This window comes from Triturus cristatus, chromosome 11, assembly GCF_964204655.1.
Source record: "Triturus cristatus chromosome 11, aTriCri1.1, whole genome shotgun sequence".
Classification (NCBI taxonomy): Eukaryota; Metazoa; Chordata; class Amphibia; order Caudata; family Salamandridae; genus Triturus; species Triturus cristatus.
This window is the reverse complement of record NC_140594.1, coordinates 536,287,448-536,315,203: the sequence shown is the minus strand read 5'-3', so window position 1 is coordinate 536,315,203 and position 27,756 is coordinate 536,287,448. Positions and strand designations below refer to the sequence as shown.

Here is a 27,756-nt window from a genome sequence, read left to right as displayed (position 1 = left end):
CAATCGCAAAATGGAGTGTTTGTACATCTGGCCCCTAGTCGTGGAACTCCACTGCTCCACACACGTCTGGTAAGGAAAGTGCGGACCTCAGCCTACAATTGCTTACCCAGGGGCATTGGTATATTAATGAAGAGGTACAGGAGTCTAGGGAGCACCAGCATCTTCATCAAAGCTACCCTACCTACCACAGGGAAGGGAAGCGCTATCCATTGTTCTACCTGCACTGGGAGTTTGTCGATAACGGGATCAGAACCACGTTTATGAATGGAAATCTGTTTACGTGTATCCCCCAAATAGAAAACTGAGTCGTTCCTCCTGGCTATGGTTGTCACAACCTTTCCTGTGTTATCTGTGAGGGGGGACATTTGAAGTAACATCTTGTTAGACAGTGTTTAGAAGCAGCAGACACGAGGAAGGGAACTCTACATACATTTATAAATCCTGGCTTGTCTGCAAAGGCTCCACTTGGACGGGGACTGGGATATTCGAAAAGTGGTACCTTGTACTGAAGTATTTCTCTGAATATTATCTGTCTTGTCTGATCCCATAATTAATTTTCAAAATGCCTACGCTGTTGTGTTTATTCTAAGTGTGGTAAAATGAGTTAAAACAATGATTTTTCTATTCAAATCTCCCGTCGCTTTACTTGAACTTATCTTTGTTCGTTTTGAATGCAACATTTTAGTGTTCATAATTGTCTTTAGTAACTCTTAGAATTATATGGTTCATCTAACTTAAGCTTTCATGGATTCTCTCGCCCTGTGTGGCCATCCTAGCCTGGTTTTGGTGGCAGCTGTGGCTCTGTTGCCACCTGCATTCCCTCGTGTCCTTCACAAAAGGTCGAGAACAATTGTCACAATTAATATTCATTTCTGCTATTTTTCTGCCGAATGTACATGACCCTCTCAGCCTTTATTAGCTAGATGAATTCCTAAATGTAAATGGCCTAAGCAGACATTACTGAAAATTCATATTTTCATCTTGATTCAATTAGCTGGTTTTTATAAAACTACTGGGAGCGCCACTCTACTACAAAGGCAAGCAGACAGCTCTGCGTGTTTGTCTGAATTCTGTTTGATATGCATGTCTTGTATTTTCATTTAGAATGCTGGTCGTGCAGGGAATCCTAAGCGGGAAAATATCGGAGTCTCACATGTATCTTCGTATCATTTAAAAAGGGTAGATAAATGCTTCAAATATGACTGTTACCAGTAGGTGTGGTTTTAACATAGGACTGTTCATTAATAGGGCTACGTGTGTTGTCCCAATATGGTACTTAAATTCATCTGAAGACAGATTTAATTTGAATTAGGAAGTATGGGGCATATCAACAACAACCGGCGATAATTATCGCTCAGCGCTCTTAGCGTGAGGATAATTATCGCCGGCTAGCGTGAATTTTTATCGCTGAGATAGCGTGCTATTAGCAACGCTTATCTCAATAGCGATAAAAATCTACACGCTAACAGGCTAACGTGAGATTATCGCTGGAAACCCAGCGATAATCACATGTTACCTTGTTGATAGGGACAGGCAAACTTAGCCATGATATCCTCCTTCCATAGGATATCATGGCTAAATCAGAAAAATACCAGACGTAAAAAAGCAGCGTTAACCGCGGTTAGCGCTGCTTTTTTTGTCTCTAACAGGGTTAGCGACATTCTTGATAATAGGAGAAATGTCGCTTAGCGACATTTCTCCTATTATTTTACTCTGGAACGCCCCCTTTGCATCTCATTAGAGATGCAAGGGGAAGCGTAGAGTAAAAGGGTGCTAACATGCAAATTTGCGTGTTAGCACCCTGTTGTTGATAGGGTGCTAGTTTTATCTCTGCTTTTTTGGCTTTTAAAGCCAAAAAAGCAGAGATAAAGCCCTTGTTGATATGCCCCTATATTTTTCCGGATGGATTTGGTGTAGAATTTGAGTAAAATCCAAAAAAGCCGCAGGGTTTAGTAGATCCGAACCTGGTTCCTCGCTTCTGTCACAGCATGTCCACTCGGATGGTTTTCGTTTACAAAAGTACAGGCAGGGAGAAACATCCGAATCCAAGTAGGTGCCTGATGGACTGGAAAAGACTTGCAGAGGTTTGGTAAACATGACAACGAGGCCATGAAGACCGCAGCTGGCTCTGGGACTTGACACCCAAGGGAAGCCATTTATGAGCTGACCTTCTGTTCACGCTTTGTTAAATCCTGAAGAAGGAAGGGCGCTAACCCTATGGATTGTACTTGTCAATCAAGTGTATGTGGATGCACGCGCTCTTGGAAACTCGGGCTACATTTCATGCAAAATGTTACTTTTTATTGATAGCATCTTCTAGATCATTGTAATATAGATTTCAGGTCAGCCATAGCGGCCTATGCTGAAGACGACATGGCTGTTGGTACCTTGGGTGTCCTGCACAAGAACAGTGGGGGTTGTGGACCTCTTTATGAGCTTTAACTACACACATATGTGGTGTGTGAGTTGCAAGGGAAGAAAGAGGATGAAGGCTGTGTAGCTCTGAGTAGTTTTTGAAGGAGGACCGAGGCAAAGATGCAACATAGCGGGGTACAAGAGAGGAGCCGGGATAGTTAGGGAAATGCCAGGTCATGCCAAATCACTCTAGAGGCCTTGTACAGAAGCCAAGCAGCTGCACTATCCTAACTCCATGAGCCCCATAAGCCCCAGAGCTTCGCATGCCAGTTTAGCCTAGTTACACTGTACCTGGGACCCTGCTCATGGCATGGGAACTGGCCATTGTTTTGAAGTGTAGGGGTGATGGCGCCTGAGAGGGAGGCTGCTCTTACTCTCGCGTCCTGTGAATTGGTCTGTCTGCTGCATAAACTCAGAAGCAAAATATTTCGCCCATGACTGATCAACCACCTGAAAAGTCATTTTAAGACTTTTGCGCTTCTCAACATTCATGTCAATGTCTGTCAGAGAAAGGCCTCCAGGACAAGGCAAAGAAAGAAGCATGTCAGGTGATTAATATAGGCTACTGATAAATCAAGGGAGGGTCTGGATGTGCAGGACACATTGTGCACGATGGTCATAGGATCAAATAGAGCAGGATCAGGCTTTGGAGAGCTGGAGAGTGGGGGGGTTGAGGTATGGATGAAAAGCAGGACCCTACAGAGCTTGCATTGCCTTCTTCCCTGCAGGACCCCACCCCTTGTGCCTTAGAACACCCAATACCCCCATCCACCCGCATATATCACTAGTACTTTAAAAATCCTACTAACAGCCCTTTCGTGACATAGAATACCACCAGAAATGGCAGAAGGACAACATGTAAAGTTTGTAAGTAGACCACTGACCTAGTGAAACGTTTTGGTTTACAAACTTCTTCTTGGCAATTATTGAACTCTAGTTACCCTCAAGAGGACGATGGTGGTCTCATTTCCGTTTTGTATCATTTTGCCCCTCCCTTGCCCGTCTTCATACTGTATTATGTTGTAACCGAATAATTCCTCAGCTTACTGCTAGTCTAGTTCACAGGCCACGTTACTTCCTCATCAGCGTCACCTCCTTTGTGAGTTTTCCTACCCATATCTCTTTACTTCGTGATTTGGGATTTCTGCGGCAGAGACCATGTCGTATCAACGTCTGAGCGCTTTACAGTGAAGTGTTGAAGTGACTCTCACAGCGACTGATAATACCTCGAGTGAGCCTACTTGACAACCTATTGACCCCTTCAAGCCCCATTTTGTTTCAAGCTGACCACCAGCAAAATCAAGAACAAACATTGAAAACCTTCAGACAAGTCTTCCAACAAATGAGATTTCCTGCTCAACCTTGTACAACTCTTTTTATTGTTTTAACAACATGAATATGATACTCAGCAAAGTGACCTTAAGGGAGTCTAGCATGTATGCAGTGTCCAGTGAGTTTCATTGGGTCCAAAAGGTGCATTAACATTATTCCCATAGCTATTCGGAAGGACACACTGGAAGTGTGTCACCATAGGCCCAACCTTTATATGATTCTTTGGACATCCAGCGGGCTAGTGAAAATATCTTCCTCTATAGCGCAACAGTCCATGCCTTTGAGTCACTCAGTAAAGGGGGAGGGGGTTATTTTTCAAAACTCCAATGCCACCGCCAATGACGTACTCTGTCTATTTTGCTACCTTCATTTTTGTTGCAACTAACAGTCAGGGACACCTAAATTATTTGGCAAGGAAGGACCAAATGATAACGGATGGCTGAATAAATTATGCAGCAAGAAAAGGCTTATTATGCGGTCAAATGCAGCACATGTTTCCAAAGTATTACTTCATTATTTTGTCATTTTCACTCATGGTAATTCTGTCCAGGCAGCAATTTCACACCATGGGTATCAGTTTAGCAACCATCTAAAGAATAAGCACCTGAAAGATGACCGGTCAACTTTTGCAAAGAGCCTTCAACTGCTCGGGAACACATGGTGCCACGCTGTTAGCAAATTTTGATCCGTTTGAGTTAGAAGCAATTTCTTTTGTAAACATCTGCAGATTATGCAGCAGTTGATGGGTGATGTGGGACAAGTAGCACATCCATAATTATGTGGAAAACACCACAGCTGCAGAATACCATAATGCCTGTGGTCCTGGAAATAGGCATGTGCCCCTGGATCCTCCCCATTCCTTTCCAATCCGCATTTTGGGGTCCAGTAAAACAGGCCTACCAACTATCTGTGAAAGTGTGCTCTGGACCTGAAATCAGTATTGATGAATTACCCCACGCTGTGTGGAAGAAAGGGCTGATGTCAGGACCCTGTGCTTTTCAAGCCTTGTGCAGAGAGAGTGAGTATGCAGAAGAGAACACTGACCCCAGCAGGCTCACTGTCTAAAACTAGCCTCCTAACCCAATGTCCATCACCAAACCACCTACATGTTAATGCTCAGTGTAGTATTTATAGATTTTAACCGGCCTATGATGGAATTCAATGGTAGGGCCATCGAATAGATCAGAACTATATGAGCTATGTGAGCAGTGGCGGCTACTCCGCTAAGGCAGTAGAGCGTAGCCACACCCCTGCCAGCCTCAAAACTTTTTTTAAAAAACGATAATGAAACAGGTTTATTATTTTATTATTCAAGTTCTAGTCTTGGGGGTGGGGCCATCGCAGGTAAGTCAGGATACAGTGAATGCCACTGGTATCAGGGCACATATGTGTTCGGCCGCTGTCTCAAACACACTGATCTGTCTCCAGCCCCAGCTGCGTTGCCGGGTTGGAGACAGCAAAGCACAGGCTTCCAGTCTCACTGGGAGCGCAAATTCACAGTGTTCAGGCCAATCCTGATACTGCTTTCCAACGAGAGCAGTGTCAGGATTGGCCACAAATGTAAATGTATGGATACTTGTATAGCGCACGACTACCCGGAGGCCTCTCGGCGCTTGTACGAATACCGCTGTGGAACCCATCCTGGCTTTTCCCTGTGAGGCGTCCACTCCTGGGTACCCCCAAGGTGGCATCCTTAGCGTTGTGGGGGCCGTTGTGGAGATTAAGCAAGCTATTGCCCAGAGTTGCAGAGTGGGACTCCATGATTGGAATGGCACCGAGGCGAGAATTATCAGGTCCGTGGAATTTTTGAGCCCAAGACCCGCCGAGGCGGGGAATTGAACCCTGGTCCCGGGCTAGACCTCTGAATCAGGGTCTGCCGCTCTAATCATTGAGCCACACTTCTCCACAAAGGACACTGTAAGCCTGTGTTGGAGCCGCAGGGAGAGTCGCAGCAGAAGAGCGGCGGGCAATCGCCAGGTACCTTTTTTCTCCTTTAATTTTTTTCCGTTTTCATAACATCCCCCCTCACCTCCCACCTTGCCACGGCAGAGCAGCCGCTACTGTCTGAGATTCCATCCACATTACCTCAATGTTTGACCCAAAAACCTCTATGAACCACTGCCATGGCCTTGTTTATTAAGATGACTTTTTTCTGTCCTTGCCTTTTTTTAATTTATTCCTTACGAGTTTACTGTCCTTTCTGGATTTTTTTCTGACATTTTTAGTTATTCTTCATCCACAAACACACATCAAAGGGACAATAAGCGAGTGATGACAATTTGCCTTCCGGATGTCGGTAAAAGGAGAGAGCACATGCTCTTTCAAAGTGTTCACGCTAGGAAGAGCGGGTCTTGACATGTTATAGTGCATCTGTTCACTAAACATGCCCTACCAGCGGCCTACAAAACATACAAATATTAAAACCTGCGTCTACGGACGCACGCAAAGTACAATTGTCTCTGGAGCCCTATTTTATAGATATTGCAAACATAAACACCCAACTCCATGAACTTACTGTCCCTGATATGGAAAGTTTTTATCTAGTTTTCATGAACGTCGAGTATCAGGTTCAATGGAAAATAAAAGATTTTCCTTTAGAGGATCCGGTGTCTCAGCAGAGTTAATAACAACTCGCTTTTATATAGCCCTTCTGCTCGCACTGTTTCGGTTTGTATACATAAGGGATGTTAATATTGCCTAATTTATGAGCGTCGATTTCCAGGTCATGAACTCCTGAACTTCAGATCCTGCTTCGTGCCAGAGGTAACTCATGATTGTATTGCTTCCGGGTGGTATCAAAGCCTTGACATTGTTAAGTTGCCGAGGGGGAGGGACTGTGGATGGGGTGCATGCTCCTCCTTTCAACACCAGGGTCAGGCACTGGTGCAGTCTCTCAATCCCTACCTAAGCCCAGTGAACAGTACCTCCGCATCTTCCAATCTAAAAAAAGATGGAGATAACTTTCAAATAATGCTAAGGGGAGGGGGGTTCCTAGCAAAACAGATTCCATGCATAAACTTAATTTAGTAGGGGCTCACTTATAAGCATCTTGTTTGGTGCGTGGGCCAGGATTCTAAATTAGCATTTCCGTTTTCTAGTGATTTGAGCAAATTTGAACATCTGTAAATCCAAGGTAAGGGAAAACCAATCGTGGAACAAAAATAGTTTTATTAAAGGGTGTCATGGTACCCTGTGAATCTGGTATACTGACTCGGGTAGCAGTGAATCAGATATTATTTTTATTTCAGTTTGTAGCCCACAGACCTCAAAATTCTTCATCTGGCATCTAATTAAGTGGCCGCTCAGGTTAAAACTTTTATGTACAAATTGCTTTATGATCTGAACTGCAAACATGTTGATAAATTAATTGATCTTCTTGTGGAAGGATGTGTGTTATGGTCTTCCTGCTATCTTAACAATAGGTAGAATGTATGATGCAAGCGTAACTCAGCACCCACTCATTATCATAATTTCTAATAATGTACAAGTCAATTAAATGTATGGAGTTAAATCACAGTTGAATTACATAATGCATAGACTCAAATAAACGTTTTTCTTAAAAAGTTGATTTCTTTATTCATGATCTCACTTTTAAAAAAAAGTTATTTTTATTTTGACTTGTATATTATTAGAAATTATGATAGAGAGGGTTGTTGAGTCACACTTTTTCAAATGTTGATGGAGTTTCTCCTGTGTGGAAGATTAAGACGACTGTGCTTCTAGATTTGTGCCCCACTGTATTTGAAGTATAACTATAACCCGCTGTAATGATAAGTGCGAGTTCATGTTGCCTCAGTCTCTCTTTTGTAAATTACTTGGTAGAATGTATGGTGTCACTTAGAGCCGTATGTACAAAGCTCCCATGTAATTGCAAACCTTATGGTTCACAAAATCTGCTGGCATGTGCAGCCCACAATTCCTGTGGTTGTAGCCAATCACAGGGGGCACACATTGTGACCTGTCTAATGAATGCTAATTAGGCATTGTTCTGCAGCTTTCTGTGATTGGATAATTTGTGAACCAATAAATTAGTACTGTTAGACCTGTAGGCCTTAGGGTGCTCTCCCCCCAAATGTTTTTTCTTCTTCCTCAATTTTTCCTGATCTTGTTTTTGTTGGCGTTAGGACTCTGCACACTTTATTACCACTAACCAGCGCTAAAGTGATTGGAATATCTCCTCTAAAAATAGTATTATTGGCTTACCCCCAATTGGCATAAGTAATTTACTTATACATCCCTAGTAACATGGTGCTACATGTACCCAGGGCTTGCAAATAAATGATAATAGAAGGCCTGCAGCACTTGTTGTGCCACTCACTTGAGTAGCACTTTAAGCATGTCTCTGGCCTGCCATTGCAGACCCTGTGTGTGCAGTTTAAACTGCTATTTCAACCTGGCAAAATAAACCTTTTTCCAGGCCCAGTTCTTCCTTTTTAATACATATAAGTTACCCCTAGGACAGGGCATGGAAAGTCCAGAGGGTAGGGTGTTATGTATTTAAAAAGCAGACATCTACTTTTAAGTTTTACATGTCCTGGTAGTGAAATATGTTTTTCACTACTGCAAGTCCCATCTCTCCCATAGGATAACATTGGAGATGCCTTATTACATTTTATAAGCGTCATTTCTAAATGGGAGGAGCTAACCAGATCAGGGTTGGTGTCACTGGAATCACAATTTAAAATCTTAGCTTATGGTGGTTTGATTTTAAATTGCAATTCTGAAAATAACACTTTTACAAAGTTGGCATTTTCTTGCCTTAGCCATTCAGTGCTTGCAGCCTGTCTCTGGTCACATGACTAGATGTAGCTGACAGTTGAGCTTTGTGTATTCCTCCCAGAGAAGCACACACAGTAGGAAGCATAGGTGTGCCTGGATGAGCCATCATTGGCAGGATGGGTGGGAAAAGCTGAGCACAACCCCGTCTACACCTAAATGGGCTGTGTCCTGCCACAACAAGGAATGCATGCCCCTGTATTTAGTCTGGAGCTAGGACAGGGAAGGTAGGATGCCTGGGGACTTCAAAGGGAAACTTCTAGTAGCTTCTCTTCCCCTTCAAAACACAACTGGGTATAAATACTGGACCTCAGACACCTACTTTTCAGTACACTTCTGGACCTGTGGATACTGTGCCAGGAAGAAGGACTACCACTCTGCTGGACTCCTGCTTTACGATGCTGACCTGCTGCTCTCTTGCCTGGGTGAGAAGATCTGGACATGCATCTCTTGAACCCAGAACCCAGAGTGACTCCAAGGGCTAGTTGTCTGGGCTCATGATCTGAAGCCTCAGGGACATAATAGGGTCCCAACAACCTCGCATCTGAACCAGAAGTCTGCCATCTGGGGGTCTATCCTGCCAAGTGGTGCCACACCAGTCCCAGGTCCTTGGAAGTGGGCTTAAAGTGCTTTGCCAGCCTCTGTGGACCCAGTTGAACCAACGCATCTCCTCTTCTGCGTGACGAAAAGCCAAGCAGAACCGACGGATCTCTGCTGCTGTGTTGCAAAGAGACACATCACCGCCACAGCCTGCATCACCTATAGAACTGCAGCTGCACGACACATTCTCTGCACAGGCCCTCACATCTCTCATAGATGGCAGCCTTGATGATAAACTCCGCATCGCAGTCTTGCAGCTCCTCGGAACTGTCGCCTCACCCAGACTGCGAGACGCTTCACTGACACCGGACTTCGTATCGTGAGCCCTCGTTGATGGGACCCTCAATGTTGATGCAATGGAACCTCACACCACAGCCTCGCTGCATCTTGGAATGACATATCGCTTTGGCTGTAAAACACATCTTCGTCACAGATCCATGCAAAGCTCCCCAAACCAGGATTTAAGGTACTTTTTGTTTAGCAGGGCTAACTGGGCCCCTGTAGCTGGCTCAAGCTCCATCGCAGTCGACCTCATCATATGGCTATGTCACGGTCTGGAGCAACTAGTTATCCACAGTTGGCGCTTTACACCTTGTAGCGCTGTTTTCTCAAGAACTTTAAAATTAAATATCTCCAATTCTACTGATTGGATTTTTGTCATTTTGTCTTTTTCTGATCCTGTTGTGGACTCCTTTTGTGGTGTGTTTTCACTGTGTTACTGTTTGAAGAGTTTCACAAATACTTTACACTTTACCTCTGAGTAAAGCCTGACTGCTCTGTGCCAAGCTACCTGAGGGTTGAGCCCAGGTAGTGTAGGGTTTGCTTGTGACTTCAGCCTGAGAAAAATTGTGGTTGCTGCTTGAGAAGGGTTTCACCCCCACTCAACCAGCAACCAAATGTATTACAAGTACATAGGTCAGTTTGTAAAACACTATTCCATTCAGAAAAAGTCACAGCGTAATTTGTGATCCTTTTTTTGGAATTGGAATAATAGTACATTAAGGTGTAAAATGTTACCTGGACATCTGCTCTCTTGGGGTCAGTTAACACTTCACTCTTGTCCTCTCTGCACCTTGGTGGTGCCATTTCACTGTCAAAATATCTCTCTCTTTGTTTCTGCTTTGAGTAAGTCTGGCTTTTTGTTTTACAAGCCATATTGAGTCCTGGGAAAAAAATTCACTTTGGGCCATATGTAGATAGCTAAATACCGGTCGGTAACGGGCGAAAATCGGTAATTTTCCCATTACCGACCGGTATTTAGCCCTTTCTAATGTAGGAGGCAGGTTTTAAGGATTCGGTAATTTACCGAATCGGTATTTTAAGAAATCGGTAAAATACCGAATCGGTAAATTACCGAATCCTTAAATCCTATGTAGGGAGCACTCAAGTGAGTGCATTATTGGTTTAAGGATTCGTTATTTACCACCAACTACAAGTTGATGGTAAATACCGAATACCTTTTCAAAAGCAATTTTGTGCTTTTTTAAAAGTGCCATGTGGCAGACATACATGCCCTTAGGGCATGTATGTGCGCCACATGTGCACACATGCTCGATTCAGGGGTGCAACAGGGTGTCAATGTGACACCCTGCCACCCTTGAATATGCTCCCACTATTACCGATTCGGTATTTACCGAATCGGTAATAGTGAATGGCTTCCCATTCATTCCTATGGGCCTCCAGGCCCATAGGAATGACTGGGAAGGTATGTCTTATTACCGATTCGGTAAATACCGAATCGGTAATAACGAATATTACAGAATCGGTAAAATTTACCGATTTTTTACCTACATTCTATTTACCGATTCTTAAATACCGAATCGGTAAAATTCGGTATTTAGGAATCGGTAAATGGAAATTACCTACATATGGCCCTTTATCCTTAAAAAGATCAGGTGATGGAAAAATTAGTGATTTCTTGTCTAAGTGTCTAAGCAAACTTCATGTCTGGCAATAAATCCCACATAGAAATTCGAATTTTGAATTAAACGTGCAACTTTTTGTCCTCCCCCAATGCAACTTTCCCTCAATGACATCTTCACCAAGAGTTCCAAGGTAATACTGAATGCATAAAGATTTCTTCATGTTTTACTTCCTAAGTAAATTGACTCTAGAGTGACACTGTTCAAATGTATATTCATTTACAAGAATGTCGTTTTTCTGCTTGGGATATACATTTGATGGTTAATGTGAGAAACTGAGTTGTTGGTTGACCGGGGTGTTGACCGGCATGTACAGTATTTATGCAACATACAAACCGTAATAAAGTGAAATCAGAACACAAGAAAAATCCCATACCAATTTAGAAAAATAGAGTGTATTTTAATAAATTATTTGACACCAAAAGACAAACATTCAAACATTAGAACTGGAATTATGAATTTTCAAAGTTTTTAGTAAACACTAACGCCTAAATGATCAAAACGTCAAACGTGGACACTTAGTTGAGCGAGACCGTGTCAAAGTCATAAAATATGAAGCATGGGTTAGATACAAGAAGTAGATGTGGCCTGGTCAGTGCTTGCCTTCAGACTTAAAAAATGTCCGAGAAAAAGTTCTCAGAAGGTAAAGCTCAGTGGGGTAAGGCTTCAGACAGTGTATGATGAGGGAGCGTCATCGTTGGGGAGCCGCTGGAAGAACGTATGGTGACGTTTTCTATGTTTGGACTTAGTCACTTTTCTGATAGTCAAAAATCTCAAGCAAGACAAGGCAGGATGCTTCAGCTGAGGAGAGTTCCAGGAGGCCGAGTACCCCTTTTGTGAAGGACAGCTGAATAGGATTTGCTGCTGCGGAGAAGAATGTAGCATGCACTACTGCAAAGTCATGCTGACTGGCAATGCACCTCGGGCGGATCGACAAGCAGGTTGGTCCTGGTCTTTCCTCAGTTCTCAGGCCAGTTTTTAGCCAAAAATGTACTAAAACCCAATTATTGGCTTCTGGATATCTGGGCATCTTTACCACCACCATCAATGGTTCCGAACTGCAGGGGCACCATTTGGGGGGGTTAGGAGTAATAATGGCTGGGTCCTGGTGCGGGTTCAAGATGTTGGGAGCATTTTATTTCTCTGTCGCTCTGAACAGGAGGCCGGCAAAATAGCCTTTGGGGTCACTCTGGCTGTCCTGGGTTAAGGTGGAGAAGCAGGACTCAAATATCATGGCAGGCCTCTGAGGGCTTAAGGCAGGCTCCAGGCAGCAAAGCAGTCTTTCTAGTGTAAAGCAAAACAGTCAGGTGGAGTGCAAGGCAGACCACAGCAGCAGGCATCCCTCTGAGAGTCCTTCTGCAGGTCCAGGAAGTGTGGGTCTGAGAATCCTATTTTTAACCCTTATGCCTCCTTTGAAGTAGGAGAAGTTTCTGGAGGTTTCTCTTTGAAGTGCTTGGAGTTTCCTGACTCCCCTGGTTCCAATTTGGCTCCAGACACAATGCAGTGGTGACAAGCCCTTTGTGTGACGACAGAGCACAGCCTATTCAGTTGCAAGCAGGACTGTGACATGCTCCTCCCCATTCTGCCAGCAGATGGCCAATTTGGGCACACCTAATCCCTCTATTGTGTGACTGTCTCTAAGCAAATCACAAAGTATAACTGCCAGCTACACCCAGTCATTTTACCTAGGACAGCCTGCAAATAGCCCACTTTCTAAAACTGGCATCTTTAAAATTGTAATTTAAAATCTGACTTTACCATTAAAGAGAATTTTTTATTACAATTTCATAGAAACCAAATATGAAATGCTTATCTGTCCCCAATCAAACATTAGCACGCATTAAATGTTATAAGGCAACCCAATGTTATCATGTGGATGTTAGGCCTCACAATAGTAAAAAATGATTATTGGGGTTTTTCACTACTAAGACATGTAAAACTTAAAAGTACATGCCTCCCCTTCTAAATTACAATACACCTTGACCTGTGGGCTACCTCGGGGCTACTTAGAGGTGACATATGCAATAAAAAGGGGGTTAAAGGCTTGATAAGGGGGTTCTATTGCCAAGTCGAATTGGCAGTTTAAAACTGTTTAGACTGCAATGATAGGCCCTGGGAGATGTTTTAAGGGGCTACTTAACTGAGTGTTACAATAAGTGTTGCAGTCCCACTAGTAGCATTTAATTTGCAGGCCCTATGTATACAGTATACCACTCCACAAGAGACTTAAAAGCTAATTAAATAGGCCAGTAAGGTGTAAGCCAATCTTACCATGTTTAAAGGGGAGAGCACAAACACTTTAGCACTGGTTAACAGTGGTAAAGTGAACAGAGTCCTAAGGCCAAAAAAACGAATTTAGCCAAAAAATGGAGAATAAAGGTCAAAGGTTTGGCGGAGTGACCCTGTCGAAAAGGTCTGGGCCAACACTTTAAATGTATATTACCCTTAAAAAACACAACAAAGCTGTACAATCACAGTACAGAAACTTTTTCATAATTTCTGGTCCTTGATTTAAAAACAAATGTTATAATTAAAACTTCATGTTTCAAGGAACATTTAAAAAAATCTCCCTGCTATTGCAACTTTCAGAGCTTTCACATTCAAAAGTAGATAAAAGCTTTCATAGCGGTCCTAATCCTGGCCAGTTTAAATAAAGGCCTCAAATGTAATTATCTCTCATTCATAAAAATGTAGGCGTAATGATAGTAAATGCGGTCAGCTCATCACATTTTTTTCCTAATACCTAGCCTGTCAACTTTAACTGATGGGGTTTTAATGTTGTGCAGTGTAATTATGTTCATCAGTCTTTTCCTAGTCTGGGGACAAGGAACATTAAATAAATATTTAAAAATCAAATAATTTGCCTTATAGTTCGCTTCTTTAAATAATGTAGTTCAATTATTATATAAGCGGAGTAATTTTTGAAGTGATACTCAACATACTTTTCTTTTTACAGAGTTTTCGACAGATAACAACACATAAGTAATTCAAATGAATTAACATTACAGATGTGGCTTCATGTCAACTGACGCAGTCGCCGAAAAATACACTGCGATGCAATTTTTCCTGACTTTTAAGGCGTTATCCAAACTGTTTCTGTAAACAAATACAGTTTCTAGTGCTTTGATGTCCTCGGTCTTCGGCTTCAAAAGAAATATTTTTTTATGTTGCGACGGGAAAGTGCTGTAATTTCGTTCATGCCTGTGTGTCATAGGAACAGCTGGTAGTTTGCTCTGGCCAGAACTGACAGATTTGAGGAAAAACAGAAGAGATACTGTCGAGTAGACCAACGGTAGAGCTGGAGGCCATGGCGAGCCTTCAAGTCTCACGTGAAGCAGGTTGTCTGTGGGCTGTATGCAAAGTCCCAGACCGAGAGTGGCTCTATACAACAGTTATGGTGCGCGCGCCACTTAAAATAAACCCATTTTTGAAGCTTTGCAGGGCGCAAAGAATTCTCTGTTTCATGAGTGATATGAAGACCTGTGCGTAGATGTCCTATTACTTACCGGTAATCTTAATTACTCCTGGTCCTGTTGTCTTAGTCCCATTCCTTAACTAAGTGGAGATGACCATCTCCGCGACAGAAAAAAAGAACAGGAGCATGCTAAGATACCCAACCCACTCCCTCCCACTGGGAGTACATAAGCGTACCAGCCCAGCATGCAGCCTGAAAATACCAAGCCAACAACCGGAAGGCCGGCCGCCAGGGAGGGAGGGAGGGGTGTAAGGAATGGGACGAGGATAACGGGACCAGGAGTAATGAAGATTACCGGTAAGTAATAGGACATTACCCCCAGGTCCCTCCTGTCCTCCTCCCATTCTTTAAGTAAGTGAAGAATACCAAAGCAGAGAACCCGGCCTTCTGGAACCCCACCAATGCCAAGGGCACCAGACTGAAAAACGGCACTCCACAGGAGCAAATGGAGCCCACAAGAAGGAGAAAAATGCAGGCAGGAGCACACAACCATGCATGCCCCCAACCAAGCGGACAGAGCCAAGACCCCAAAACCAGCAGGGGACGACCAGAGAAAAAACACAAGAACCTCCCTTGGCAAGCCAGAGGGGGGCCACACATGCAGAGCCAAGCCCCATGGGAGCAACTAGAGGGGCCAAAACCAAGCCCCACCCCCCCGAACAACCAATGGAAGTCCAGGAGAAGCGGGCGCGCCCCAACAGAGAAATGGAGCCAGAAAGGGCAACCGACCAGGGAGAAACCCCCAAGGGCGAAGCCAACGGACCCATGCACCACCAGGCAGCCACCCAACCAGGGACCAGACAGGCCAACCCAGCCCAATGGCTAAGAGCAGAGGAGAACAGACCGCACAGGGCGGCAGGGCTGAAGGCCCAGGAAGGAACATAGCAGAGGCAAGACTCGACCAACCACAGGACCTCCCCAACACACCAGGGGAAGCCACCAGCAGAGCCGCAAAGACTAAATAGGGCAGAACCGGACAAGCAAACAGGCACCCACGCAGAGGAACAGCCAGGAAGAGAAGGGGGCAGGGAACCCAAGCAAGCCCCACCCCACCCAGCCGACAACAGCAGCAACAGGGAACGTGGAGGCCAGAAACCCACAGAAGGACCAAGCCACAGGGCAGGACCGACCAACGGCCAACCCCAGCCGAGACACCGAAGAGCTGCAGGAACCAAAAGGCCACCCCACCGCGAAAAGAACCCGGGGCACAAGAAACGGCCAGGCTCGAGGTACACCCCCAAAGCAGGAGACACCGGGACAAGAAGCCCAGCAACCCGCCCAATGGAGGCCAAAGAGAGCAAAGAAGCTCAACCCGAAGCAGACCCGGCAAAAACCAGGGCACAACCAAGAAAGACAACAACAGATGCTCAACATGGAACCGGGGAAACCAAAACCCCAGAACTGGAAAGGAGGAAACACCACCAACCAAGAGCCGACCAACCACCCGGAGGAGAAAGGAGGACACCAAGGAACCACCGAAGGTGAACCCCAAGAGGCAGAAGGGCAAAACAGGAAAGACCAACAAGGAGGCCAACAGCCCAACCCCGCAGGAGACCCACAAATGCCCAAGAAGCCAGTCGGAGAACCGGCAGGCCAGCCAGCCAGGAGGCACACAACACAGCGCCACCAGGACCCAGAAGGAGAGGCAAAAAGAACACCAAACCAAGAAGGGGCACAGGGAAAGGCACAGCAGCCAACCACAGCCAGGACATCTAGAGAGTGGAGAAGCAGAGGGAGAGAGCCCAGCAGCCCACACAACGGACCAAGCGCCACAGCCAGCTGAAAAGGAGCGGCACAGGAATGGACAGAAGATCAGCCCAGGACCACGTCAAAGCCCAAGAGAACGAGCGGCCAGGAAAGGACCCGAGCAGGGACCAAAAGAGGACCCTAAGCAAACAAGTGCCCTACAGCACAAAGCCCGACACAACCAAGCCGAGAGGCGCACTAGCGACCCAAACGCACAAGCGAACGGGAGGCCAAACACAGGGACCGCAAGGGCAAATCCAACAGATGCAGTGCCCAGGCCCCAAGAGCACACCGGAACAACCCAGGCACCAGAAACCAAAGGGGAGGAGCCCGGTGAAACCACAGGTGCACCACCCAAATGGCAAGGCATCAGGGAGTGGTTACTACACTCTAAAGTGTGCATGATGGTTTGGCCAGCCATCTTGGCCTGGCCAAACCGTCATGCACACTTTACTTGTTTTCCACCCAGGCTGCATTACCGTCTTGGTGGAGAACATGCCCAGAATCCCATCCCCCGTCTGAGCACCGAACCGTGGTCCTCAGATCAATCACAATGCTGCATTGCAGCATTGTGATTGGCTCAGGGGAGCCTCGGTGCTTCCTTCTTCCGGCAGAGTGGAGGTGTGGCGTGGGAGAGACGGAGGAGAAACGCAGCGATCAGGTAAGTGAATTTTCTTTTTTTTAAGATCAAAAGAGCACCTCAACCATGAGAAAGTGGAGAGTGTCACAGGGATTATTTGTAGTAATATTAGTGAGCTGCTGAAAACACACGCCACTATCCCTGAATATTAAATGTAAACACCTTTAGAATTTGCACAAGTTTGCTTGTGGACGGTCGGTGACCTGACCAAAGGGGGGCATGAAAAAACTGAAATTGGATCATAAATTCAATGCTGTTCCAAACAGGGGCCCTCGAGATACGTTTGACCCAGGACCCCAAAATCCCTAAACTGTCCCTGATAACATGGTCTCAGATTTCTTTGTCAAGGGCCTCTGCTGAAGGAAAATGCTGGTAGTGACAGTCATAGCATAGAACACTAAAAAAGGGATGGGGATAGTTTATTGGCCCTGTAGCAAACCTTTAGTTAACTTTCCCTCGCTCAAGTTTCTCTTCACGTAGTGGATCATTTTGTAGCAGGTAGCTAGTGAACACATTTTCAGATTAATTCATCCAATCATGGGACTTTCCACCATGCGTGATATATGGTTCATTTCTCTTAAATCAATAAGCAAGGCCAGAAGACTGTATAACCGTGTTGGATTTCATTCAGCTAAAGCGTTATTTATGACAACATTATTGCGAGAATAGCCGGCAAAGATGTCTCAGTCCGTTTTATGCAACTTAACTCATGAAATAAATGCTTTTCATTAGGAAAAACTCACTGTATCTTATGAGGAAGCTTGAGTGATAAATTGGTGATAAAAAGCTTCAATAAGTGTAATATGCTCTTTATTATTATTGTTGAGGGGACAGCAGGGTGGACAGCATAACCCACTTGAGGCTTTGCCTGTTGTGATTAATGGCCCCTCCCCACACACAACCATTGCAATAAATAACATATTACACTTAGTGCATCTGAATATATGGATTATGCCATTGCATTTTTCATTTGTTACAGTTAAAAATGTAGTTTATATGACTCAAGCATGTAAAACAACTGAAATTTTCCAGGGAAGGTAATGAATACACACACAACACACACAATAACTCACAATGTCCATCATTTGGCTCTCTGTTAAATTTTTTGGGTATGTGTGCCATTTGCAAATGTTTGTTTTGGGTAAGGCAGATGACATGCATTCATAATCACAACTGCTTAATTTCAGTGGTTTCATGCAGTTGAGCCACAAACATTACTTTTTAACTCTGTTTTCTTTGGGAAGTTCATAATTTTTTTAGTCTTAACTTACTACTCCAGCTATTCATGGCTTCATGGCCTTAGTTTGTCCATATAGGGGGTTGTGCACAGGGCCTGGTTGAAGGCATTGATATTTGTCGCTCCTGAAGTGTGTTTCCACAAATTACATTGTTTAAGTGTTCCCTACATCCATATCATTGCACGCACCCTCAAAAAGGTGTGACTGGCTAAGAAAGGACTCAGTTTCTCATATATATATATATATTCACTGAAAAAAACAAAGGTTACAGGGGCGTTATAGTTAGGAAATGGAATGAAAAAATCCTTTGAAATTCACTGAAAAAAACAAAGGTAATAGCAACGTTATAGTTAGGCTGACATTTCACTTGTAATTCAGCAGTTATAGTTAGCTGAGGTAACTGTAACTCGCGCACCCACAATGCACTGCTTATGACCTCACAAATTACATCACTCATGACACAGTCAGTGACATCACCTGTGACATCAGATGTCAATTTACTAATATACATTTTCACAAGTTTATGACCACATTTTATTCAAATATTCATTCTTATATATGTTCAAAATGAAAATTAAAACATTTATGTCGGTAACTTATATAGTCTTTCAATAAATGCAATGCATCAAGTCTTTCTCTTTTTTTCATTCATTTTTTGGACTGATCCGTTCCCAACCAAAGCTACTGCTATTTCTATAAGTGTACCACTGCCTGTGTGTGGGTGTGTGAGTGGGTGGGTGTGGGAGTGGTTGTGTAAGTGTGTGGGTGGTTTTGTGGGCCTGTAAGTGGTGGCATGGGAGTGGCTGTGTAGGTGTGTGAGTGGCTCAATGGGTGTGTGAGTGGTTTTGTGGGTCTGTGAGTGGGTGTGGGAGTGACTGTGTGGGTCTGTGAGTGGGTGTGTGAGTGGTTTGTGGGTCTGTGAGTAGATGTGTGAGTGGCTGTATGAGTGTGTGAGTGGTTGTGTCCTTGTATAAGTGGATGTGTGAGTGTTTGTTTGTGGGGTGTGTAAGTAGCTTTGTGGGTCTGTCAGTGGGTATATGAGTTTCTGTGGGTCTGTGAGTGGGTATGTGAGTGGTTGTGAGGGTCTGTCAGTGGGTATGTGAGTGGCTGTATGGGTGTATGAGTGGGTGCGTGAGTCGCAGTGTGGGTCTGTGAGTGGGTTTGCAAGTGGTTTTGTGGGTCTGTGAGTGGCTGTGTGAGTGGCTGTATGGGTGTGTGAGTGGTTGTGTGGGTGTGTTAGTGGGTGTGCAGTTATATGAGTGGGTGTGTGAGTACATGTGTAAGTGGCAGTGTGGGTCTGTGAGTGGGTATGTGACTGGTTTTGTGGGTTTGGGAGTGGGTGTGTGAGTGGCTGAATGGGTGTGTGAGGGGTTGTGTGAGTTGCTGTGTGGGTGTTTAAGTGGGTGTGTGAGTGAGTGTGTGAGTAGCTGTATGGGTCTGTGAATTGGTGTATGCAACTTTTTAATTGGGGTCTGGATCCACAGATCCACCACGGAGCAAACAGGGGGATCATGCTGATTGCCGCAATGGATCCGTGGATGCACCAAATGGAGACCACAACTTTTTTCTCAGGTTGTTGCCAGGCTCATAGCATTGCTATTGGCCTGTGGATTCACAGATCCACTGTGGTAAATCCAAGGTGGATCCACATCTCTAGATATACATAAATATTTTACTTTAATAATTCCAAAACTACTCTACAGATGTACACCTTAAATTACAAAAAACAATCTTTCTGAATCAAGATCTAGCTTTCTACCAACTTTGTTTTAATTCTGTTCAGCGGGTCGGGCTGTAGTCATGTCCAAAATGCCTATTGCATGCAGAAAACATGTTTTGGGATCCCCCCTCTTTCTTCATGGTGTTGTGGCGCACCGTAGAGCACTGACAGCCCATGGACGACATACCCGTAGTAGACGGGAGTGAAGGAACTACATGTCCCGGCGCGCATTGCGGGGTGACACTCTGACGTCATCACGCACGGCGCGAAGACGAAGAAAAAGGAACTTCCGGCATCAAGCAGGTGCCGGTTATTTTGGTTTCCAGGTTCGAGTGCGGACGAGTGTGGCGTTCTGGTAGGGGTGCTCAGCACCAAACTTGATTCCTCGCTGACTTTGTTTCGCACTGCCGTTTTGTTGCACATGTTTTTTCTGAGAACTGAGTTTAGTAACGGTACCGCTGCGGTTCCGTTGGAAGCCTCCCCTAGGCATTGCGGAATCGCCCGTACTGTGAGACATTTCTCTAGAGTTTATTCATTAGCGCGAGCTGGCAACTTTAAGGTGCTGAGCCGTACCTAGTTCCTCCCAGACAGTGGGAAGCATTCCAGTGGTGCGGTGGTGGGCACACCTGCTGGTGTGGTTTGGACTTTTCTCCGAGACATTTGTGAAATCATCTCATATCCTAGTACGCTCTACCCCAGAAGCATGGGAGTAGCGCAAGGGGTTTGTGCAGAATCTGTGAAAGGAGTTGCAGGCAACTAACAGGTTCACAAGCTTCGCTGCACCTCATTTGTTTATTTATATTCTAACAGGGGCGGAGAGGTGACTTCTGGCATACGTCCTTCCCCTCCCCCTGTTCTACCCAAGATCCAGGATTTGTGGTAGGTCCGTTTGTTCAGGGAGTGGACCAGTGTGGAGGGGAATTACCGATAAGGGTATTCATCGGCTAAACAGTGTCATTTCTGTAGGTTCACGAACTGCCCTGATCCCCGGCTCTCCAGGTCTCCCAGTTCAGGAGTGCTTTCTTTCTTTTACAGGTACAGCAGGGGAAGTAGGGGAAACATTGTGTACAGGAGTATAGGGGTTGTCCTAACCATAGCGCTTTGTTATTTCTCTTTCAGGTCTCCCTCCTTGCAGTCCCCTTCCTTTCCTTCCCTCGCCTGATCACCCTTCTGTGTCTGTCATATACATACCAGACCAAGGGGTTATCGGGAGGTGGACCCCTTACAGCATCGTGCGACCCTGAGGACGTTGGACGGCGACACATGGATCATTTCAGAACTTTCCAGACAGCAGCTGCAGAGACTGGCAAACTACTTCTAAAGAGTTTGTGAACATTCATCAAATGGCACCAAAGTTATTAGCAAAACAAAAATAGCCTTCCTATGGAAACTGGGTTCCAAAGCTTAAAGTAACATTATAGTTAGGTAAATGCCCAGAGTCCTAAAACCAACAACAACAGGTCCAGAAGAAATAGGAGGAAGAAGCAAAAAGTTTAGCTAAACCCCGCAAAAAGGGCCAAGTCCAACACAATCCCCTCCCAGCCTAAAGCCAGGGTAGACCAATCTATACCTCCATGGGCTTCCCTGCTTGGGGCAATAGAACATGGAACCTGGCCCACAACAGCAGGGGTCTATTCATGTTGTACGCCTTCCTGAACTTAGTTGGATCCCTCTATCCATACTCTCAGGGCCCTCTAAACTGACCCATGGGGAACCCTTCTTCTCACCTGTGGACCCCATCGGTGCAGCGCCTAAACTTACTTTGCTCACAGACACACCCCAACAAGCAGACAGTGCCCACATAGCCAACACAGTGTTGTGGCCCAGTCTACCCCTGGGGTAGGAGTCCTGTCCCCCTCCCAGGGGTAACTCTGTCCACCGGAACAGCATGCCACAGTGGCCACTGACAGCCGTCAGTGATGAGAGCCAGGCCTCATGCCTCTCGGGCTCTCTAACCTCTGTGATTCCAGAGAGTGGGGGGTGGTAGCCCAAGGTGCCTGGCACCCTTTGTCCACTCTACCTCCTGCCACGTCAGGTATGGCAGCCTGACACCAGGGCCTGTACACTGCGGCTGGAGAGGAGACTGGGGTGCGCTCTCCCACATCCTGTCCCCCTCTCTGGGGTTCTGTACCCCCCTCACTAGGAACAGTCCCCCTTCATTTCAAAATTGTCAGGCCACCTGTGGCAGGTGTTCTGCACAATTCTCCCACCAGTTAAGGGATGCTATCCTGCAACTGGTACACCAGCTTAGGGTCTGTTCCCTTAGTCTGGACAGGGGTCAGGGGTGAGGCTGCCCTCTCCCTGCCCCCCTCCTGGGGCTCTGCACCCTCCCACCTGGAGCGTTATCCACAGAAGACAAACCAATAGGGGCACTGCCAGCAGTCACCCCCTTCCTCCAGGTCAGAGGGGACACCCTGAACCCTGGTCCTCCAACCCAGGGTCTGTACCCTCAGGTTGGACCTGTGCCTGGCAACCCAGGACTTCCGGGGGAGTAAATGTACCCCCCCAAGGGAAACACACTCCTCATGAGTAGTGTGAAAGTCTGCCTGGTGCATGTCTTCAGCCTCCTGTCCCTCTGACAGTACATGAAGACCCCCCCCCCCAGGGCAGAAGTGGCTTTACCAGGGTAAGTCCTGGGGTGGTCTGACCTCAGAGCTAGCAACCCCTGGCCCACTGGTCCTTCCACTGGGGACTGCATCCCCCTCACCCCTTATTCTGGACTCATGCACCCACCCAACTGGAACAATGCTGCCAGACACCAGAACTGGTTGGATGCATTTTACAGCAGTCCCCCCCAGTTCATCTGACGCTTTGGGATCCCCCTCAGGGGATGGTCTCCTGGTACAGACTAGGCCCTCCTCTTAGTGTTCACTTATGGAACCAACCAGGCCCTGGGACTGGGTTTTAGGCACCTTGGGATACAGCCCACTCCCACTCCTTCACCTCTGAGACAGGAAGTGGGACCCTACACTCTTCTCATTACACTGGGACCTATCTGGGCTACCACAAACCTCCCCTCCCTCACTTGGTTGGGAAAAGCCTGAGTCACCCCCTTCAGGATCACTCCCAAATCTTTTTCAGACCCTCTGGAATCCACCAAAAGGTCTGCCTCCAGTGCAAGCTCCCTAGGGTCAGAGAATTCAAACTCCACCAGCTGTTGGTATAGCTCTGGAAAACAGGGACTTAAAATATGCTCTCCAACAATTGAATCACACAGCCCCACTCAAGCGTTGACCACGCTATTCTTTGCCTCACCATCCAGTGCCTCACATAAGTACCTCACATCACCCTCCTGAGACTGACAAGACAGTATCTGACTGTCTCTGTTACTCAACCCACTCTCTTCTGGGCGGTCTCCATACTCACATACCATGGGGGAACCCCTCTCCCTGCACCTCTCATCTAGAGTCAGTAGAGTGTCCATCCCACCATTAGGAATATGAACCCCTGTGCCAGTTCCCCAATCCACCTCAGAGACACTGTGCACCAATGGAGCTACCTCATATATCTGAACCCTCTGGTGTGTTAACTCCCTCCTCCAAGTCTGGCGCCACACTCTGGGTGTGTATACTTCTCCCTTAGCACTAAATATCAAATTTTTGCTGCCATCATCTGAGCTGGATCCACCTCCAGCCCAGCCAAGCTCACATCACGAGCTGCACACATTTCCTTTTTCTTGGCTAAGACACTCGTGGCCTCAAGCCTCTCGAGCCTCACATCAAGCTTTCTCATTCTCAGGTCATGTGCCAAGATCAATTTTTTCTCTTCCAAGGCATAAGCATTCTTTCTCTCCTCTTCCGTATTCTGGATTTCCATTTCCATCCGCTTCATCTTGAGCCTCATAACCTCTAACTCATGATATGTTGCCCTTTGGTTCTCCTCCATTTCCTCCGGTGACAAATTACTGGAAGAATGATTGCTGCCAGCCCTGGAGGCTGCTCTCCCAACAGGCAAATCCTTATATCTGAAACTGCCCTCTGGCACACCCCATCTACATCTTCATCATTTGTCTACCGAGCTTCTCTGGCCTCCTACCAGGCCCCTAAGGCCTTCTGTAGCTCCTCTTTCTTAGAGTTGCCCCTCACGGGACATCCAAAGCTCTTGTAAAATTACTTGAGTTGCTCTACTTTGTAACTACTTAACATTTCAATGTCAAACTACATTCTGCAGTCTTGCTTGCTGGTTTACCACTCAGAAACATGGTGCGTGGACACTTCAAGGGTCAGATCAAAAATTGAACCAAAAAGAAAACACAGCATGTGGTTATGTAGTGGTCTGCACTAAACTAGTGATGTACACCAATCACTGTGGGTCAAGTACAAATACAAGTACAAACCCTCACCGCTGACTACCAACATTAGAAATGGGGGTCTCTAGTTTGCAGAGGTAGGTACCTTTGTCCAAATAGGGACCCTTGCTTCTAGTCAGGGTAAGGGGGGTACACACTTTAGATAACCCCTGCTCACCCCCTGGGTAGCGTGGCACGAGCAGACAGACTTAACCCAAAGGCAATGTGTAAAGAATTTGTACTCAAAACACACAGTAATACAGTGATAACACCACAAATGGACACCATACCAATTTAGAAAAAGTAAGTATCTTTTAAGCTCAACAAGACCAAAATGACAAAAATCCACCATAAGATATGACCTTAGAACAGTTATTGCAAAACTAGAGCTTGTAGGAAGCAAATAGCTCCACTTGGAGCTATTGTGACATCTTGACAGCAATCAATCCAAAGTACGGCGCCAACCGCGAGGAGCAAGGCATCAGACACGGAGTCACATGGACCCCCTAAACAAACAGTACCTTAGAAACAAAGTCTATGACAATGCACAGACAGGGGAAGATGGTTGCATCGGTGGTGAGGCATTGGTTCCGGTGATGATGTGAAGTCGACGTGTTTATGCAGTCACCCTCTGCGGTTATCAGCACCGTGATAACAAGATGCAGGAGCTGGCGATGACGGAGTTGGTGCGAGCGCTGGCGTCAGGTACGCCTGATAACTGCAGGCATCAGCGAGCGTCAAAGGGCATCGGAGCTGCGGTGCAGACCGGGCGGTGCGTCGTTCTGTTCACTAGAGGTGCTCCGGGCCTCGGTGCAGGTAACGGTGTCACACCGGCATCGCTGACGGCATCGGAAACAGGTTTTCTTGCTTCTTATAGTTTTTTTCCAGCTCTAAACAGCAGGAACAACCTCCAGATGCCCAACACTGGAATAGGCACCTCCTGGCAGGTCAGAACTCTCAGCAACAGGGTTCAGGGGAGTTGGGGGTGAAGTCTTTGTATCCCTGAGACTTCAGAACTGGAGGCCAGCACACTTCAGGCCGTTGGAGAGCTTCTTCAAGCAGGTTCAAAGCAAAGTTCCAGCCTTTCTCCTCTCATTGGAAGAAACAACAACTGCAGGTAAATCCCAAACAGCCCACAGCAAAGGGGCAGTACTCCTCCTCACAGCTCTTCAGTTTTTTTCCTTGGTAAAGGTTCCTCTTGAGTCCAGAAGTAATCTGAAGTTCTGGGGTTTTAGGTCTAATACTTATACCCCAAAATATCTTTGTTCTCTTTGTGCAAGGGTTTCTGAGCCAGTCCAAAACAGTTCTGTCCTCACTGGTGCAGTATGACCACAGGGGATGGAAGCAGCATTATGCAAGGGAGACAGGCCCTATTCAGGTGCAAGGAAATCTCCTCCCACTACTCTAAATTTAGCCAGGGTCTATTCAGCCCCGCTCTGAGTCATTCAGGAAGGGCCAGGCACACCTCATCCCTCCAGTGGCTGTCTACAGTGAATGCACATCCCCAGCCCCTGTCATTCCAAAACCAGACAGTCAATACACAAACAGACAGGGGCACACGGAATGGTTAAACAAGAAAATGCCTACTTTCTAAAAGTAGTCACAAAACAATGGGATAATCCAAAATTAACCCTAAGGACCTGGGTAACTTATGATACAGATAAACAATGGTCCTACCGGAAAAAGCAATAAGAGGCATAGGAGAACTGAATGTATCAAAAGATCTCATACCACTATATGGAAAAGAAGAAATACAGTCTCGTAGATTTAATCCATAGTTACGAGGTTAGGGCAGCAGACAAGTTTTGAAAAACAGAAGATTAAGACACATACACATAATTGCATTTCTGAAAGTTTAGTTACATATAAGTCAGTCTCAAACAGCTTTCTTATTTACACATTATATTGGAAAACTCTTAGCTCCACAAATGGATAAAGTGATAAAGATGAGTGCTCAGAGAAGGTGTTCATGTGGATAAGGAGTAGTAAAAGGAAAAGAAAAAATGGGGGGGTCATTTAGACCTTTTCACAAATCATATTTTTGTACATGGAAGCTTGTACGGTATACAATTTCTAATAACATATATCGCATCTAGAAGTGGTCCAGTTGTTAAGTTACTTTCGCCACTCTGCACAGATATCCAAACGATCAAGGCTTAATGAAAGAGTGTTGACGATTTGATCCGACACCTGAGGAGGGAAAGGGGCCAGTGATATCTGTATATATATAATATACATAAATACACACACATATATAAATATATATATATATATATATATATATATATATATATATATATATATATATAAATTCAATGAAAAAACCATAGGTTTCACACATGTTATAGTTAGCGGAAATTTTACTGATAAAAAACCAGTGAAATTCCCCCGTTATAGTTAGTGCAGGCAACTATAACTCACGCGACCGCAATCCTCTGCTGATGCTAATACTGTATTTAGACACTTATTTGCCCATGTCTTCTTCCATACATTTTTAGCTATACATATATTACAAATATTTTTTTTTCATAAAGACACATATGTCATCAGCAGAAGATTGCGGTCGCGTGAGTTATAGTTGCCTGCACTAACTATAACGGGGGAATTTCACTGGTTTTTTATCAGTAAAATTTCCGCTAACTATAACATGTGTGAAACCCATGGTTTTTTCAGTGAATTTGCAAGGTTTTTTAAATGCTAATTCCTAACTATAACGTGTGTGAAACCTATGGTTTTTTCAGTGAATTTGTACGGTTTTTTAAATGCTAAGTTACTTTACGCCATTCGTGGCGTGCGCGCCCACTTAACGCAGTTCGTTCCGTGCGCGCACCGTGCGCGCACAGTAAGCACGCGGTGTGCTTCGCGCACCGCGCGCCCACTTTACGCAGTTAGTGCCGTGCACGCACGGTGGGCACGCGCACCGCGTGCCCACGTTACGCTAGATGGGCCATGTACGCACGATGCACTTCGCGCACCGTGCGCACATGGAGGACATATGATGCACTTCGTTTTGAAAGGTAATATTTTAATTTTTCGTAATATTTTTATAAGCCATGCACAAATGGTGCCCTTCGGGCACCATTTGCACACGGGGTGGATGTGTGGATAATTTTTTCTTTTATTATTTTAGTTTAAAATATTCTAGTTTATCACATCGCTGTTAAGCAATGCACAATTGGTGGCCTGCGGCCACCAATTGCACACGGGGTGGGGAAAGTGTGGATAGTTGTTTTTTTTAAATTAATTTTTACCGTACGCGTACGGTAAGCGTAATCGGCGAAATTATCGAAAAAATAAAAATTGCATTTTTGGCCTTGGGGGGTCTTTGGGGACTCCCTCAACATGGCTATGTGTGTGGGAGCTGTCTAAACAGCCCCTTTACATGTTTTTTGGCTTTATTTTACAACCTAACTCTCGGTGCGAGAGAGAAAATGGCGGCCGCCGCTTCCTGGTTTCGGCCGATTCGAATGTTTACTAAGATCTAAGAGCCAATCAGAATCGCGCTCGCGCACGCCACCGTACGCGTACGGTAAGCTTACGGTAAGCGTACCGTAAGCTGGCTCAGATATATATATTGATTTAAAGGCTATTTTCTCAGAATCTA

General features: G+C 45.5%; 1 protein-coding gene across 1 annotated transcript in view; it reads right to left on the bottom strand.

Annotated features, from left to right (window-relative positions):
- The window catches only part of TACR1 (tachykinin receptor 1), a 1,899,293-nt gene that overhangs the window by 1,236,072 nt on the left and 635,465 nt on the right, over window positions 1-27,756 (bottom strand). The gene's annotated exons all lie outside the window — the stretch shown is intronic.